The sequence below is a fragment of the Myodes glareolus genome, chromosome 11, assembly GCF_982192425.1.
Source record: "Myodes glareolus chromosome 11, mMyoGla1.1, whole genome shotgun sequence".
Lineage (NCBI taxonomy): Eukaryota > Metazoa > Chordata > Mammalia > Rodentia > Cricetidae > Myodes > Myodes glareolus.
Window position 1 is genome coordinate 20,373,066 of NC_142036.1, and position 19,099 is coordinate 20,392,164.

Here is a 19,099-nt window from a genome sequence, read left to right on the forward strand (position 1 = left end):
GGTGTGACCCAGGGTGGGACGAGAAGCCGGCTAGGCGGCAGGTCAGGGTTCTCAGCATCGACTGTGAGCACATGGGAGGTCTATTCAGAAGATGGGCAGCTGAGTTCCTTTAACCTTTCCATATGGAAAAAAATGTCCATAAATGGAAGGAGAATGAACTTCATGGTCCGCCAGCTTGAGCTTACACTCTTTGTCCACCTGCCATTACTAATTTGCTTCTTATCTCTGTATGGTGAGAATGAACCCTTGGCTGGCAGTCTGTCTGCTGTGGGTGCTAGCCCCAATTAAGACCTGTCACATATTTAGAAAGAAAAGGAAGGAAGGGAGGGAGGGAGGGAGGGAGGAAGGAAGAAAGGAGAAAGGAAGGAAAGAAAGAGGAAGGAAGGAAGGAAGGAAGGAAGGAAGGAAGGAAGGAAGGAAGGAAGAAAGAAAGAAAAGAAGGAAGGAAGAAAGGAAGGAAGGAAGGAAGAAGTTGGAGGGAGAGGAGGGAGAGAGTAATATGGGAAGAGGGGAGGAAGAGGGAGGGAAAAGGAGGGAGAAAAAGAGGAGAGAGAGAGAAAGAAGGGACCACTCCTCACTTTTCCACTCTCCACTGTCAGAATCCCACCAGTTTCTCCAACCCAACAAGTCTCGTCTCCCAATTACCGGCTTTCGCCGACTCTGTTAGCAACTCTAAGCCACATCATTAAAAGTGGGGAAGGTGATGCCTACCTCCAGGGACCTACAAGGAAGACACAGATTCTACAAAATTCTGTAAATTCAGTGAGATGCTATGTGGTTCTGAAGCACTGAGTTGATATTGATTTGCATAGTCTAAGAAAACTCTGATTTCCCAATGGGCCTGAGCTCTGGAGACGGCATCTCTTGCATTCCTTCAGCAGGGTTGAGAATCGCTTTTAACGAGACAAGATTTAAAATAAAAATTAACAGGGAAAATGATTAACGAACATGGTAAATAACCAAATGCTATGTTTAATTACTTTGCATATATTCACAGAAAAGAGTAAACTATGTAATTATTAATGGGTGGGACTTGTCAGGGTCTTTTTTCTTTTTTCCATTTGAGGGGGACCTGCTTGACAGCAGGAAACAAAAGACTTTACCAGGTGAAGAAACAGATATATAGGAAGTTAGGATGTCTGAGTGAAAAAAAAATAACACCCTGAAGAAGGATTAGCAGAGCCAGAGGAAGAAGAAAGTGAGGGGTTACAACGAGTACATGGGGCTGACAAGACGGCTCACTGGATAAAGGAGCTTGCTGCCAAACGTGGTGACCTCAGTTCGGCCTCTGGGACCAACACTGTGACAGGTGGAACCGGGTGCCTGCAAGTTCTTTTCTGATGGCTACAAATGTGCTGTGGCGTGAACATGTACTCAGAGAAACACATACACACACTAAACAAGCGAACAGCTAACTACCTAACAAAATACAAACACATAATGATAAGTTCGTTGACACAGATCCGTGAGGACGACAGGGGAGAAGAAGGGCCCTAGAAAAGTTCCCATGGGCACCCCGCCTCACCTTGACCTCCACTTCTGATTCTCCGCACAAGAAAAACACATTATTCGAATTTCAGGAGTAGGGTGGGGGCTTGGTTTGTGTAGCGCCCCAAATGGTAGACTCGTCTCCTGCACCTGTTGTCTGTCGCCTTTTCCTTCATGCACAGCCTTTCTGTTTGCCCCTGGCCAAGGCCATGTATAAAGTATTCATGGTAATCATACACGTGCCCAGAAGCCTCCTGCTGACCGGACATGCGAACTCTGAAAATCATGACGCATCCCCTATGCGTCATTGCAGGCATGAGGAGATGCCAATGCCTGTTCTTGGGTTGAAAATAATTCCCAGATGAAAGGGACATTCCCAGGTGCCTGTGACAGCCCAGGTCAAGAACAGGAATCCTAAGAGCCAAGAGCTCCTCCTCACAAGTCAGGAGCCTGCTCACCTTCCGGGCTAGTTCTTTCTGTTTTAGCCTCCACCAAACTGCTTTTCTCCCCAAACCAGGCCCATGTTTGCCAGCAGCTTGAGGCTCACAGTGTTTTACTATTGCAAGCATGAAACTCTCTACCTTCATCCCCTTGTTTTTTTCTTCTTTAAATTTTTTTTTCTGATTTTGAAAAATACGTTTTTATTTGAGATAGTTTTATATCGCTTCCCTACTTCCCTTCCCTCCTCCCATTCCCTCCTAAGTACCCTCCCCAGCTCTCTAGTTGATAGCCTCCTTTTCTTTCATTAGGGTTACACTTACATATGTATTTATGCATATGCACACACGCACGCAGTCTTCTGAATCCACGTGGTTGTGTCTGTGGATTTAGGACCAACCACTATGCATTTAGCAACCAACAAGGAGTGTCATCTTTGAGAAGCTAATTTCCCCTCCAAGTCATCATTGATTGCCTATCGTTCTTTGTTTAGGGGTGGGGCCCAGAGAAATCTCATCCGCCCACATTAGCATTGCCCATTGGTATTGCCACTGCTCCAGTCTTGTTTATGCAGCCATTTGTAGAAAACCACAGGCAAGTGCAACGTCGTCTCTCAAATATTACGATAGGCCACCTGGTGGGAACAGGAACGATTCATCAATTTATGGTTCTTACTACCTAAGGACTCTAGTTTATGTTAAGTCGGCAAACAACAACAACAAAAACCCCACCAGAACAACAACAACAAAAAAGCAAACAAAAAACCCTAATCAACCCAGACAAATCTCCAGGCATATATGGGAGGAACTTTCTAGATTAGATTAAATACGAAGACTTACCTTAACTGCCAGACTAAATAAAAAAAAAGAAAAAGTATAGTCTAAGAAAAGTATATTAGAAGCAGAAATGAAGACCTAGGTTTTCCCTTAGCAGAGATGGCTGTAGTGGATGCTTATTGTACGTCTAGGTTTGCACACGTGGAAGAAAGGGTCAGTGTTTGATATCACTGGACCTGATCTTCTGCCTTAGGGAAAAGGAATAAGGAAGACAGGCAAAGTCACCTTGATGGTTGACTTTAAGTAAATTTAGAATCACCATCCAGTGGATCACCCTGTCTGTAAGGATATTCCCCGAATGGTTTAAATAAGGAGACAAGACCTACCCTGAATGTAGAGGTGCCATCCTATGACATTGGGGTCCCAGTCTGAATAAATAGGAGAAGGTGAACTGCACACCAACATTCATCTCTGTTCTTGCCTGCAGATGCCATGTGACCAGCTGTCTCAGGCTCCTGTTGCCATGACTTCCCCACAATGATGGACTGGACCTTCAATCTGCGAGCCAAAACAAGCCCTCCCTTAAGTTGTTTCTGTCACATACATAGTTACATTAGCAAGGTGATTGCTGGACCAGCCACCCGTCAAAAGATGCAAATGAACACTCTTCTTGCTAAATGTTAGCTTAGGGTCAACCAGTTCCCATTATTCCACAATGTAAGTATTCCTAACACTACATTTAATTAACAGGTGTACAGATAAACTGGCATTTTTATCCCCCTTTAAATATTCAAAATTAATTGAGGAAATCAAGCATTCTAAAATGTGGATAATTAAACAAGTATGCTATGAAACAAGGCCTCATGCAATTTTATTTTATGTGTAAATGATTTGTAGACCTGAAGGGGATGCAGTCTTAATGTACAGCTAGCTCTCTATTAGCATTTCAATAGAGCATCCTGCTCCTGGCTTTGAGTGTGCAGAGACCAATCAGCCACTGTCAGAGGGGCAAGCAAAAGAGAACTTGAACAAGTCAAGCTGTTTCCTGGAGAAAAAAATATTCAAATTTTTGTACTTGCCTACCTTTCTGCTAGCTAGGGAAAGATAACCTGGGTTTGTACGGAGCAACCAACTCTTGCGCATCTTGGCCTCAGAGAGGTGATTGCTTTATACCGAGAAGATTTGTCTTAGACGTAGCTGTCAACTTGTCATAGCCTGGAGTCATCTGAGAAGTGTCTGCTGAGGGATTGCCTAGATCAGATGGGCCTGTGCACATACCTATAAGGAACTGTTTTGAGCATAAGATGCAGGATCCCATTCACTGTGGGTGGTACCATTCCCTGAGCAAGTGATCTCGAGCTGAATTAGGGAGCTGAGTAGAAGTAAGCAAGCTAGCAGGCGGCATTCCTCAATGGCTTCTGCTTGAGTTCCTGCCATGGCTGCTGTCAGTAAGAGGCTGGGACCTGGAGGTGTATGCCACGTAACTTCTTTCCTCCACGGTCGGGATATTTTATCACAGCCATAGCCTGACACTGAGCAGGGATGTTGTGCACATTCAGCTCTGGTCCGGTGAATGAAAACTGGCTTCTGATCATGGAACAGGATGCTGTGACTCCCTTTTTATCTTTTAGTCTGTGGCCTGTTTATCTGAATTTAGGTGGAAATACAGGAAATATTAATAAGCCAACTCGACTTAACTACTTGCATTAAGCTAGACTCACAAGTATATAAGTCTCAAAGTGGCCCATGACAACTCTGATCCTAGACAGACATCACATGCCATCTTCAGATGTCACCCACACCACCCCAAGTCCAGAACAGCTCCAGCGCACAATGTTCCACCATCAGAATTGTTTCTTAGATTTTGAGGTTTCCCTTGGCTTCCTTTCTCTGCTTTGATTTCTCAGACATTACTAAGGAAGAAAGGTAATGCTGAATGACCCCCAAGCCCTCCTGAGGATTTAAGCAGTCTCAATCACTTTATCATGGCTGATATCAGCAGGGTGTGAGTCCCAGCCGCTTAGCAGAAAGGCCGGGCTTAGAGGGAAGAGCTGGGCTGATGCTCACACCATGTCAGCCATGTGCATCCTAGCCATGTGCTTTTACCAGTGAGGTCATCATGTCTCTGCTCTCGGTCCTATGACCTTTCACATAGAAGGATGCACAGTTCTCATGTCAGTGCATTCCAATGCTGCACAGAGCATCCCAAATTAACCCACAGATGTGTTTGGATTAAAATGATGGCTGCTGTGGAATAATCCTTCTGTACACCATGAAGATGTACTGCTCTCAATGTTAACAAAAAAAAAACTTATTGGCAGATAGTTACACAGGATTTTCAGGGCAGAGAGAATGCTGGGAAGAAGGGCAGCGTTTGAGGAGTCTTGAACAGACACAGAGAGAAACAAGATGAATTTACTGTGTTGGAAGAAGTTACTGCCACATGGCAGGGGGTAGATAAGAAATATGGGTTAAGTCTAAAATGTAAGAGTTAGCTAGTAATAAGCCTGAGCTATCAGCCGATCATTTATAGCTAACAATAAGTCTCTGTGTCGATTATTTAGGGAGTGACTGGTGGGACAGATATGATTGGCAGTCTAGACTGATAAGTGTGCCCTCAGATGGCATCTTGCATTTACCATGAAAAAAGACATTTAAAGAAAACTTTCCTCTCCTTTTTTGACCCACAGTGATGTAACTCAGGATCCATCGAGTGTCTCTCAGTGAAAGCAGAAGTGCTTGGCAGGTAGAAGGAAGCTGTGAGTTGGAATTGGATTTGTATTGATGACAAGAAGGCTGAGGCTCCTTGAGGTTGGCAGGCTACCAAGATTCAGGACCAAGTGGAATCCTCAGCAGGTCCCAGTGGTAACGTGTGGATTGGAGCTGGGCAACAGGCTCAACGTGGTTCCAAGTGGTGAGTTCTGAGGATAATTGTTCCTAATCACAGACACAATGGAGTAAGAGCAGGGCACAGACGTGGTGTCCTTTAACTTGATAATTTTAGCCAGAGATGTAGAGACCTGCAGTCACCAAAAAGTCACTGAACCTCCAAATGAGAGCTGAACTATCTACCTTGGGTCCAGAGGTCCAGTTCTCTTCCTAAAGAGATGTAAAGAGGTAGGGAGGGAGAGAGAGGGGGAAAGAAAGCAAGATTAAGTTCTGGTGTTCCAAGACAACTATAAGCAGTCTCAGGGAAGAGAAGTCCGCCGCCGCTGGTTCATGCTACCTCTTCAGACTGAAGAATAGCCTTGAAATTCCTCTGCAAATTCTCAGAACCCTAACGCCCAGCTTGAACCCCAGAGTGGCAGATGTTTTGATGTCATGTGAACGTATAAAAAGCAGCCTTCAAGAATTTAATCAATTGTGTGCAAACTTAAGAATAGTATAACTCAAAACCCAACGGCATCCACCACTTGGGCTCAGTGCTCACCCACACGCCTACGACACACACAAAAGGCCCCGCTTCTATCACCAAGGTATATGGGCCCTGTTCGTAATTCCCCATAATTCAACATCCAATTTATTTTACTACCCACCTCACAGATAATTCATAGATAGAGTCTTGAAAATTTGATATGATTCATTTCATTCCTAAGGAACAGAAGACGTTCTGCCTAATTTTCCCTCAGTTTTACATTTAATTTATTTTACAGTCCATGTCATGCAGAGCAGTAGATGAAGCCTTGACAATGCAATTTGATTTGAAAGGTAGCAAACACGGGGTTAGAGATGAATATCAAGTCAGTTACACATTCATTCAACGAATGTGTGTGAGTGACTTCCTTCATCATCCACAACACAGTGGTAGAGTGTTCAGAAATAAACTTGGCATTGGCTGCAGCCCGGCATGGAATACAGGGCATGCACAAAAAGGTGAGTGTCTGTCCAGACCCCTGTTGATGCCTGCTGCTCATTGTGCACTGCAAACACCCAATCTTAACATGACAAGAGCTGGCACGCCCATTTCCCTGATGAGAATGCTCTTAGATTTGTGACACACAAAGTGACACAATCTTCGTGGCCCCATGTCACTGTAATACAGCACCCACAGACTTCAATATATGCCACACTTACTGTTTTTTGACTTCTAAAACTATATATTTATAGTGTCAATGTACTATTTTGCTGGATGTATTTATGGTGAAGGGATTAGATCAAACTAATTAACACCACCCATGCTTAGCATTTTAAGGTGAGAGCATTTAGGATCTTTCTTCAAGTTCTTCATGTATATAGAATATTATATTAATGACTGTCATCATGCTGGGCAATGAGTCTCCAGGGCTATGTCCTGTCTTCTACCTAAACGTTGAACCCTTTAACTCAAATCACAGGACAGATATTTCTAGTGACTTACCTGCAGAGTAGAAAGTAATCCATTTTAAAGGTAAGGGTTAAAGCCTGGGAGAGGGGAAGTGTGTATGTGAACTTGCTGGGGAGTTGGTTAGAAGAGAAGGTTTTGGTATTTCAAGATCTCAAGATCCTGAGAGATGATGATAATGATGATGGTGGTGGTTGTGATGGTGGTGGTGGTGGTGGTGGTGGTGGTGGTGGTGGTGGTGGTTGTGGTGGTGGTGGTGGTGATGGTGGTGGTGGTGATGGTGGTGGTGGTGGTAGTGATGGCTGTGATGGTGGTGGTGGTGATGGTGATGGTAGTGTTGGTCCTGATGGTCGTGGCGTGTGTGTACACATGTGACTGGGTCATTGCTTCCAAATCCTGAGTCCTGCTGTGGTTCCTTTCATAAAAGATGATATTCTTGCAATCTTGACAGAAGTTGATGGGAAGTCAACTTGAAGCTATTATTTGGGTTGCTTATATATATAGTGAAGGGAGTTTGAATACCTCTATTTCTTAGTTAGTTCATTTAACATGTGATGCTGAGGATGTAACCCAAGTCCACATGCATGCTAGCTCATCTTGCCTTCTGAGCTGGGTGGCCACCCCTTTGACCTTAGCTTGTCTCCCAGATTCCACACAAACCTAGGCTTTATTTATGTCTTCAGCCTAATCTGTAAGGTCTCTCCTCCCTGTTTTAGAGAGTTTTTGGTCTCTTTCTTTGAGTGGCTAATATTTTAATCAAATTACAAGTTAACTAGGATTAAATAAATAAATGAATAGCAGATTAAAATCTCCTACCTGTTAGCTCCTTGCTGTACGCTTCTGTGGAGAGTCACCTCACGGCATTCTACCTTGGCTGAGAAATAAGAGTTTAATATCCTGAATGGCCTTTTTGATATCACCTAAGTTAATAAAAGTTTTCTCCTGCCAGTTTCTTCCCTGGCTCTGTGAGATTTTATATTCTCTCCTTACAGGACAGCATGTGGAGAAAGTGAAGAATGTTCTGTCAGGGCAGGTGAAGGCCACTTAGCTCTGATGAGTCATCCGTCCAGTGTGAATGCTTTCCAAACCTTTGCATGTATGCATCCCAGAGGGATGTGCATCCCCTTGATAGGAAGGTGGTCCTGTGATCACCTGCATGCAGACCGTGTTTGCTTGTTTATTGCAGGCAACAGCTTGCCTACTTTGATGCTAAGAGGAAGAAAGAGGACTTTATAGGAACCAGAGTCTTTCATGGTGAAGCCTGCTTGTCTCTGTGTCCTTGGAGCCCCACCTTCCTATAGAAAGGGCTCAAAGGCTTGCTCACATTTCCAACAAAGCTGCCCCGACTGCGAGCAGAACGTGTGAGGTAACACTGCTGAGAGAAGCCTGCATCTCTCCCAAGATGGAAGAGGAAGACAGCATAAGGTTCGTATCCAACAGGACCACATCCTCTGCTCCCAGCTCCAGAATGGAGGCTGACCTCTGGGAGTCAACATTATACTCTTCCAATAGGACGTGCCTAAGAGACCAAGCATGGGGATTAGTGAAAAATGAATCCAGAGTAGAAATGCTTAGTGTATGAGAGGTTCAGAGAATTCTAGCCTTAACTTTCCCTCCTTCCTGCTCTCCTTTCTTGCTTCTTCCTTCTTCTTTCTCCTTCTCCCCTTCCTCCTCCTTTTCCCTCTTTTCCTTCTCCTCCTCTTTCCTCTTCCTCACTTTCTGAATGATGAGTATTCCTTAGTATTTACATCCATGATGCCGTTTCCCTCTTGTCCAGCAAAATTTGAGGATTGCCTTGGGTGCTCTGAGATAGGAAGGTGTAACGCTGACTTTAATGAGCAGATGGTATCCAGAGGTGAACAAAATCTATTAAGGTTTTAAGCATCTGAGTTTGATAGGAGATTTGTCAGTGGGGTGTCTAGGAACCTGGACTGGAGAACTTACCTTAAGGGAAGTGGGGGTCCATTCCCAGCCTCCTGGAGAAATCTGACTTAGAGAGAGGGCTCGAGTTGGATGAGATACAGATACTTGGAGAAAGACGAAGTTATATTTTGTGAAAGGAGGCCTGGTACAGTGCCCAGCAGCAATGACCAGACCTTCCTAGTATGCTGTAAAGACTTCTGTGCTTTGAGCACTATTCTTCAGGGAGACATGATTGAACAGAAGTCTCTCTATAAGTGGTAGGAGTGCATACATGTGTATGTGCATATGTACACAGCATGTGTGTGTTACAGTTTGTGTATGTGTGTATGTGGTATACCTGTGCATCCATGTCCATGCATGTGCAGGCACACATGTTCCTGTGTGCATGTATAGGCTGACATATGATATCTTCCTCAGTCTTTCTCTGGTTTCTTAGAACAGACAGGTTCTCTCACTGATGCTGAGACTTTCTGATTCAGCCAGACCGGCTGGTCGGTGATCTCCAGGGACCCACCTGGCTCTGCCTTCCCCAACACTGTGTCTGGTTTGTTGTTTTGTTTGTCTGTTTTTTACAGTGGGTGCTGGGGATGGAACTCAGCTTGTCACGCTTACATAGCAGACAAATTCACTGACCAACCCATTTCCCCACCCTGTGCTTTAGTCACAACGATCACAACCAGCTTCAGGCACCCCCTGTGTGCTCAAACAACACACACACACACACATGAGACTTCTCTCCCTCCCTCCCTTCCCTATAAAGTTGGGGTGGTACCCCACTTGCAGATATGTTATACTAAAGAGTGGTAAGGGCTTTTCCTTGCATCATCCCAAGGAGGAGCATGGGTGAGAAAGAAGAGCGCACAGCAGAGAGGGAACTCATCTTTTCATTGGAGTCAATTCTCGGAACAGTAGCTAGGCTACTCCTGTATAATGACATCAACCCATCCACGAAGGCAGAACCCCTGACCTGTTCATCTTGTAAAGGTCCCACCTCTCAACATGTTGCCCTGGAGATTAAGTTTCTGTGTGTGGACTTTGGAGACACGGTTCAACTGTGGCAGCCATGGGAGGCTCAGAATCATTTCCTTTTCAAAGTCCACTTTTCATAGTTTCTGCAGCCTCTACTTCCTATCCAGATCGGAAGATGACCAGCCAGCCCATCTGCTTCCTGCTTTGTTATTCTCTGTCTGCCTTGCCCCCAACCTGGTCTTGGAAACAAGCAAGCCAAAGATACCAGAAGACTTAAGCTGGGATCTGGGCTACACACACACACACACACACACACACACACATTTATACTCTTGCTATCTATATAACCTTGACTGGCCTGGTACCCACTGCTTAGCCCAGGTTCTCCAACCCACGCCAGCCTTCCTTCCTCTGCTTCCCAAGGGCTTGGATTAAAGATGCACACCACCACAATTAGCTCTTGAGTTGGAATCCCTGTTCAGACAGATATCTTCTGCTCTAACACTGGGAGACTGACCGCCATTCTCTGACCTTCACTGCTCTAACTCTACGTTCAGAAATCTAGCTCTCACTGCTGTTGGAAAGTTGAGCCGCATTATCCACAGGTCCCTCACCTAGTGGCCTATCTCACAACAATGACCAAACACTAGGCCTTGTCTCCCTTGGGTAGTTTGTAACACGTGCATTGACACCTGGTTCCGGCTTGGATTTGCAATGGTAATACTGGTGGTTGGGGTGTTACCCAGGCTCTCTGTGCCATATTAGTTTCTTGAAACCTCATAACAGTGCAGTGATGCCTTGCGACGTTTGCCTTGCAGATCTAGACACCAGGCTCAGGGTGAAATGATTTGTCAAGGTCCCTTGGCTAGTGGGGTACTCAATTCCATGTTCCTAACACACAGAACTGAGGGCCTTAGACTTCCTCTCATGACATGAAGGCCAGCGTGCCGAATGCAGAATCATAGATCACCGAGGACTGACTCCACCTGTCTCAGAAAGCATCCAGAATCTGCAGACATTCCCTGTCGTTGGCAGCCTGTCACCTTTGTGATGATCAAAGGCGCAGGCCCTGGGAGAGGACAGATGCTCTCCTTCCCAGCATGCTAGTAGAAAGCTCAGAGCCCCGTGTGTTCTGGGGACATCGTCTGCTGTCTTCCTGCAGTGTAAGGATGGCAATGTGCATAAGAGATGCTGGTCGTCCTGGTCAGGTGAGAATTTATGGAAGCTCAAACCATTAGGTGGCTTAATTAAATCAGAGCATTTAACTCCTTAGCCCTCTGCTCCCAGGACTAATAAATTTAAGGCTTGTATTGGTGTTGCTGATGACACAGCAAATCAAGTTCAGCACTCACACCACGCCCCAGCAAGGGATGAGAGGCAGCAGGAGAAAGAGAGCAAGGAGTCCCGGAAACAGAGAGCTGCTGGTGACACTGGGCTTGCTGGAGATTCTGAGGCATAAAGGGGAGTCCTGAGAGCATAGGTCACAGTGACGTCATGGGTATCTCAAGAGAGCCTAGATGCCCACTTGATATGTCAATAATACAGCCCTCCCCCAAATTACAGTGCGATGGAAGACATCTTGTCAAGACACTTGGGGATGTATTCAACAGCTCACAGCTGCAGTGACTGGGTGCAAATCTCTGGAAGTCAGCCTTCCTCTGCCCGTGGGTGAAGTCTGTGCTGCGTGCCATCCCGGCTTATTTCCTTTACTTAGGAAAAAATTAAGGCTGAGTCTCTCACCTGTACCCTCAAACAGCTTCGAGGTTCATGCCGTTCCCTCTCATCTCCCCATTTCTTCTTCAGCATAGTAATTTGACTTGCCTTTGTAAGAGAGATCTTAATTTCATATCAGAAGGGAAGGACTTCAGTAGCTGCCCATCATCTCCAAGGTCAAGTTCAAACACAAAGTCTTCCTCTAAGCCTTACCCCTACCACTTTTGGTCTTTCTCTCCCGGTGCTCATAAATATGAAAGTGATGGGGGATGAAAATGATAAAAATATATGTATATGTGTCTGTATATGGAAATGTCCTAGTCAAACCCATTGTTATGTATAATGAACACATACTATAAAATATGGAATATTGTTCAGCTTCCCAAACATTCCATATTCTACCACAAACTACTTTTTGTTGTGTTTAAAATACCTTTTAGGATTTCAATAAAATGCCTTGTTTAATGCTTATATTCACTGCTTGCATGGCTGCTATGTTAAACACCCGACAAGTTCAGCTTAAGGAAGGAAGGCTGTGTTTTGGCTCACAGTTTGAGGGTACACAAGCATCATGGCAGGGAAGGCATAGCAGCAGGAGATTGAAGCAGCTGATCATGTGGCATCCACAGTCAGGAAACCTAGAAAGATGAATGCTGGTGCTCAGCCCACTTTCGCCTTTTCATTCAGCCTGGCACTCCAGCCCAGGGAGGGCTACCAGTCACAGCTAGATTAGGACTTCTGATCTCAATTAATCTAATATAGATAATCCTTCACAGATATGATCAGAAGTGTGTTTTCATGGTGTCTCTAGGTCTCTCCAAGTCGACAATCCATGTCAACCCTCACAATGCTTTGGCTTAGAATCACTTTTCAATTGGAATATCCTTGCATATTCTTCGTTGCTGGTCCAGACTTTCTCCCTTCTGCAAGTTCTCCCTCACATCCTTAGCTTGGAAAGCTGGGCCTAGTTTGGTTTTTTCCCCCATCTGCTTGTGAGAGCCCTGTCCCTCTGTCCCAGAGACTTGCCTACCCGAGATGAGGACCCATGAATTTATAAACATGAGAAGCTGCTTGGTGGGTTATATTTAGGCATCTCTGAAATACATCCATTTGTAGCTTTGAAAATGGCATGATGTTAGCTAGCATACTTCCCTCCTACACAGGGACCAGGAGGACAGGAGAGGCCAACCCCAAGGATAGAATTGAGGAGAGAAGTTGACACTTGGGAGAAGAACTTCAGAGTGAAACAAATAGATCAGAAATTAGTGATGTTTCAGGGCTTTGCGTGCAATGAAAATATAGTCTGTGCCTTCCAACGGCATTTTCAGTAATGTGTCATCTTTTTAATTTCTATTATATTTGTTTATCGTATGTGTGCATACATGTACATGATACATAGGGTATATGTGTGGAGGTCAGAGAACAATTTTGCAAAGTCTGTTCTCTCCTCCCAGGTGCGTCCTGGAGATGGGATGCAGGTCATCATGCTTGGAGGCAAACACCTGTACCTGCTGAGCCATCCTGTTGACTCTCACTTTTCTCTTGACGGATGACAAAGGGACTCTCCTGTGCAGCTTGTCATGAGTGTTCCCATAAACATCTGCCTGGGGACACCCACTAAGGCCACATCCCTCTTTTCGCAACGGCTGCAACAATTGGCTTCTGTCAGGTTTCCTCGCACTGATCCTTCGGTCCCAGGAGAGTTAACTAAGGCATCTCTCATGGACAAAAAGAAGAAAAGGAAAGTGGACAAAGGCTACTTTAAAGCCTCAGGCTACGTGGGAGACCCAGGCTCAAATCTCTGCGGAAAGAAAGTCCCACAGCTCGGTGTCTCTGGGTTATGAGGCGGCAGCATCCCACAGAGCATCTGGACTCCTCTCTACCTCAGCAGTGGCAGGACGGCAGGAGGAGTGATTATGGTCTATCTTGGGGTGGTGCAAACAGAAGGAGGCCCCTGCTGAGCATGAGAGCTTCAGACTGTATTAGAGGTGGGCTGTGCTCTCCGCTGGAGGATAGAGACTTCACAAGACTTCACAAGGGTCCTGCTGAGATTTTTCTGGGCTGAAATGACAACCTGTTAGTACTTCTCATTTTCCCTTTGTTTTCTCTTTGTGGAAAATGTGGAGAAAATGACAACAAGTGTCTCTGTGAAGACACCAGAACCCTGGTCTACTGTGGACAAGGGAGGCTGGAGGGAAAATGTGATCAAGATGGTTTTTCTTTCTTCTGACTGAAAAAGGTTGAGAGTCACCCTCAAAGTCAACCAGGAGATCAGAACATAAGCCTTTTACTTGGTTTGCAGCAATTCAGATAATGAAATCTATAATTTATACATGTAATAGTCACATTGTCCAGGCCTTTGTGAACAAATAACATGTGAAAGACTTGTAGTCACCAACCACAGGCCAGTGTATTGTTTTGCCTACTCAGCTCACAGTCAGCTTCCAGAGTTTGCACCGAATGTGATTTTCAATATCGCACCTCTGGTGACAGCCGAAGATTTCCATGTGAGTTAGAACTTAATTCTAAGCATCCGCCGCCATCGGGGCTTCCGGGCCGCGGGGCGCGGCGGGAGCGGGTGGGCAGGCGGGCAGAGGGCCCGGTGTCAGCTGCTGTGTCGTCCCGCAGCCATGGCCCTGCGCTACCCCATGGCCGTGGGCCTCAACAAGGGCCACAAGGTGAAGAAGAACGTGAGCCAGCCGAGGCACAGCCGGCGGCGCAGGCGCCTCACAAAGCACACCAAGTTTGTGCGGGACATGATCCGGGAGGTGTGCGGCTTCGCACCCTAAGAGTGGCGCGCCGTGGTGCTGCTCAAGGTGTCCAAGGACAAGGGCGCGGTCAAGTTCATCAAGAAGCGGGTGGGCACGCACATACGCGCCAAGAGGAAGCAGGAGGAGCTGAGCAACGTGCTGGCCGCCATGAGGAAGGTGGCGGCCAAGAAGGACTGATCCCCTCCCCGTTCCCAATAAACATTGCTGTGGCGCAAAAAAAAAAAAAAAAAAAAGAACTTAATTCTAGTGGAGACAATGCATGCAACTCGTGTGTGTGTGTGTGCGCGCGCGCATGCGTGAGCATACATGAATGCATACAACCATGTTTGCATGGGTGTTGCAAATGTGTATAGTTACATATGTATGGGGGTACATATGCAAAAATGAATGCACATGTCGGGGGAACCAAAATTTATTATCACATGTTCTTTATTGCTCACCATCTAAGTTTTTGAGGCAAAGTCTCTCACTGAACCTGGAGCTCATCTATTTGGCTAAACTGGCTGGCCAGTGGCCTCCAGGGATTCACCCATCTCAGCTCCCAAACACAGGAATGGCAGGAGCATGTCACCATGCATGATTTTTTTCACATGACTGCTAGAGATCCCAAACGAGAACCCCCTGCCCATGTGGCAAGAACTTTACTGCCTGGGTCATCTCTCCAGCCTACATGTAGGTACTCAGAAATGACCATGGTCATCTGGTTCTGCTTTTCTTCCACAGGTGCCGATTTGATTATGTGTGGAGGAAGAGTGAACTAGTATGGTTACACACAGCATCTACTGTGCTTTGTGGAGACCAGCAGCACAGAAGCCTCAGACTGTAGGCTGGGGCCTCTTCCTAGTTCTTGTTACCATTAGAAGTGCCTCTAGATGTTTTCCTCGAGCCAAGTGTCCCTTAGACACAGAGACAGTGTGAGCACCCTGCCCCAAGCCCTACCTTAGCAGATTGCTGACCATGAACCACATGTAGCTCTCAAACACCTGAGATTTGGTCAGCCTGAGCACAAACCTGCGGCCTCTCTCTCTCTCCCTCCCTCCATCCTTCCCTCCCTTCCTCCCTTCTTTTCTCCTTCCTTCCCTCCTTCCTTCCCTCCCTCCCCCCCCCACACACTCTAATACACTCCAAAACTTCCAACCCAAATGTAAGAAGGAAAAAAAAAAACCCATTCATGATTGCACAGTGTTTTCAGATGGAAATGATTCTATTTTGGCTAAATTGAGTTATGTAAAATACATCATTAAACTTAATTTCACCTGTTTGGATTTACACTCTTTAAAAGCTAATAGACCACTTCCATTGACACGTGTGTGGCTCTTCTGTTTCCATGGGGCAGCGGTGCTGTGGTTGTCTCTTTCTGCTCGCCTTCCTCGCCCAAGATCAGAAGATAGGCTCCTTCCCTCTGCGGTCCTGCTGCACCGGACTGTTTCCTGCCTTCTTCACCTGCTGTGGTTTCTGTCCACTGTATCACACTGCCTCTGTGCCCATAAGGGAGCTGCTGTGGAGTTGGTGGCTGTGTTAGTTCCCAGTCATGAAGGTGACCAGCCACATGCCCCCTGGATTCCCTGTAGAAGGAAGTGTCGTGCGCTTATCCCCTTACACTTGAGCTGGAAGGAACTCTGGAGGGTCAGGGAAGCTCCTCTCTCCTGTGTGACTCCCCCATTGTTGTTGCTGAGCTTTGAGGAACTCACCCAGTGATGGACTTGACAAACACAACTTCTTCCTTTTGCATCTCATGAGCACCAGTTCCTGAGCTAGTGGCTCAGGAAGGACAAAAGAATTTGAACATGATTCTGGTCTAGAAAAACCAAGCCTAGATAGAAAAACATTACTTGTAAACACAGTATCACCATGGATAGAGGCACCGGCTGGCCATGGCCTGGCACAGTAGAGGATGAAGGAGGATACTTCTGTTAGTTGGTTTTAATTGTCAACTTGCCACAGCTCAGAATTACCCTAGCAGGGAATTGTACTAGTTTGACCTACAACCATGACAGTGGGGCATTGAACTGGTTGTCTTAATAGATGTGGGAGGATCCCCTCTATATGTAAGTGATGCCTTCTAGTTGAGGCCAATATAAAAAGGTCCTGGAAGAGGCAGATGATTCGGTTCTTGTTGGGTCAATGGACTACCATTTTAATGACTTGATTTACCCTGTTGCTGATGCTGATTCATTTGCTGATACTAGAACCAACCTTTTCCAGTGTCCAAAACTTGTCAATTCTGAGTACCTGTGGGTAGGATGGGAAGATGACGCGGGTCCTAAAGTCCTTGCCACACAGGCATGGGGACCTTATTTTGGGTCTCTAGCAGTCATAGGAAAACATCATGCATGGTGACATGCTCCTGTCCTCCCGGTGCTTGGGCGCTGAGATGGGTGGATCCCTGGGGGCCTCTGGCCAGCCAGTTTAGCCAAACAGGTGAGATTCAAGTTCAGTGAGAGACCCTGCCTGAAAAAATTAGAAGGAGAGCAATAAAAAACATGTGACATTAACTTTTTAACTCCACCCATACTGGGGACCAGAAGCTCTCCAGGCCTTTGGTACTAGATGAAGACTTCGGAGACACCCAGCTTAGTAGACTGAGAAGATGTCACATCCTAAGGCTTTTGGGTGTGAGGCAGCTTTGTTAAGGTACTTATTTATTTATTTTACCACATTACATAATCATTTAATAAGTTATTATATACGTACATTTTCTCTTTTGGTTCTGTTTCTCTAGAGAACTCTGATAACACACCTAACAGTTGAATAGGGTGGGTGATAGATGAACACAGCATAGCCCAGAATCATCCTGTTAACCTATGAGAGCCACTGCTGTGACCATGACTTCACTTCCATCACCATCATTCTAAAACTAATGACAAAGGCAGAGGCTTCAGCAAAATCACAGAAGAATCACAGAATCTACATCACACGAGGCAGAAACAGAGAAGGACCTGGGCTCAAGGAGGAGTCACGAATGAGGGTCGGGGACTCAGGCTTTAAAGCCGAGACACACCGAGATCTCAGAGATGCCTGGAGTTGTGTAGTCAGCCCTGCAGTGGCCGCAGACTGCAGAGCGAAACTGTTTTCATCCCGTGTCAGAACAGAGCAGCCACATGTCTCCAGAGTCAGCCACCTTGGCTTAGCAAACACTTGTCCCCGACATTCGCAATTTTGTCTGTTTCTTGTCATCCGAAGAGGGCACCTCCGGGGTCCCTGGCCTGTCTGTGATATTATTTCCCACAGTCCCGCCAACCATAAAGGCTTCTGCCTGTGTTTTCTCCCATTGATGAGGAGGGCAAAGGTGTTGGGCTGGATGAGCGCCTTGGGGAACCAGAGCAGACATGCAGATCTGTCCTGCCTGGCCCCAGAGAGACTGGCCTGGCTCGGGAACCCCTGGGGCCCTGTCTGAAAAGTGGCTTTTCTCATTTCCCTTTGATCAGGCAGTTCATGGCATATTTGAAAGGACAAGGAGTGATTTGTCTTCTACATGTGTTTCCATTTATTCCTTCAAGGCAGGGAGCTGAGGCATTAGGCGAGCATCTGAAGAAGGCCAGTGGACAAGCGAGTCTCAAACAGCCTTTCCGGTTATATCTAAGATGAGCCCTTTTTGCTGTGATCTATGTTTTGAAAGTAGTTTATAGGAAATACAGCAAGACAAACATTCTCCCTGAGATCATAGGGTGGAAATAAAATAAGATGCCAGACACTAGGTCTTATCTAGGCAGTATTATGCCATAAATTTCTGCCTTATTTACCAAGAGAAACCATGGCTTTGATTTGAACCTCCAGGTAGCCAAGGAAATAAAGGACAGTGCTTCCTTAGGAAGCTTAAGCCTGGCACTTAGAAGGCAGAGGAGCGATGCTAGTTACCCTAGTTCTCCTCTAGTGCTCTGATAAAATACTCCCACAAAGGTGACCAAGAGGGAAAAGGTTTAGTTCCGGGCATAGTTCAAAGTTCCAGTCCACCATGAGAGGGAAGTTACTGTAGCAGGGCTTGGGCAGCTCGTCACGTGATGTCTGCAGTCAGGAGCTCACACCCTCCACCTCATTCACCCATGACCTCCCTCACCAGGTGGTCCCACCCACATTTAAGGCAGGTCTCCCCACATCCATTACCTTAATCAAGAGAATACCCCACAGGCATATCCAGGGGCCCAGAATCTCTCAGACGGTTTCCACAGGCTCGGAATGATTGGCCATCACCTCTCTTCCTGTCTGTGCTTCAAGATGGTCAAATGCTAGGGAAGGGATACACACCCAGGCCAGGGGTGCAGGGAAATAAAGAGAAGAGCTGTCTTTTAAGCCACAGTCAACATAAATAAGCAAATAATGGCCTGTGTTGTCGTCAGGGCATCAGTGTTGAGCATCTTGCTACCTGGCATAACACAGACAAGGAATATGAGGATTCTGTCTTAGAGTGACTGACAAGCTTCATCTGTGCCTGGGGGAGACATGGAGATCTAAAGCAAGATTCCCTGACCTTCGAGACCCTGCAATTTAGCACAGTGAGCTCTAAGATATGGGTGTCTTATAAGATAAGTAGTCTAGAGGCCATGGATGCTGCTTTAGACTCTCAGAAACTATCACGATGCTAAAGCCAGGATGCAAGAAGAAATACATCCGAAAGTAAAGATACTTCTGTAAAGAGGGGGCGCAGAGAGGGCAGGCAGGGCGCGGGGGAGGGCAAATGTCAAGGGGTGAGGCAGAGATCA

General features: G+C 46.1%; 1 pseudogene; it reads left to right on the forward strand.

Moving 5' to 3' along the window:
* The first annotated feature begins 14,206 nt into the window (after positions 1 to 14,206).
* LOC125398588 (large ribosomal subunit protein eL36 pseudogene) lies at positions 14,207 to 14,576 on the forward strand (annotated as a pseudogene).
* Positions 14,577 to 19,099: the final 4,523 nt, after the last annotated feature.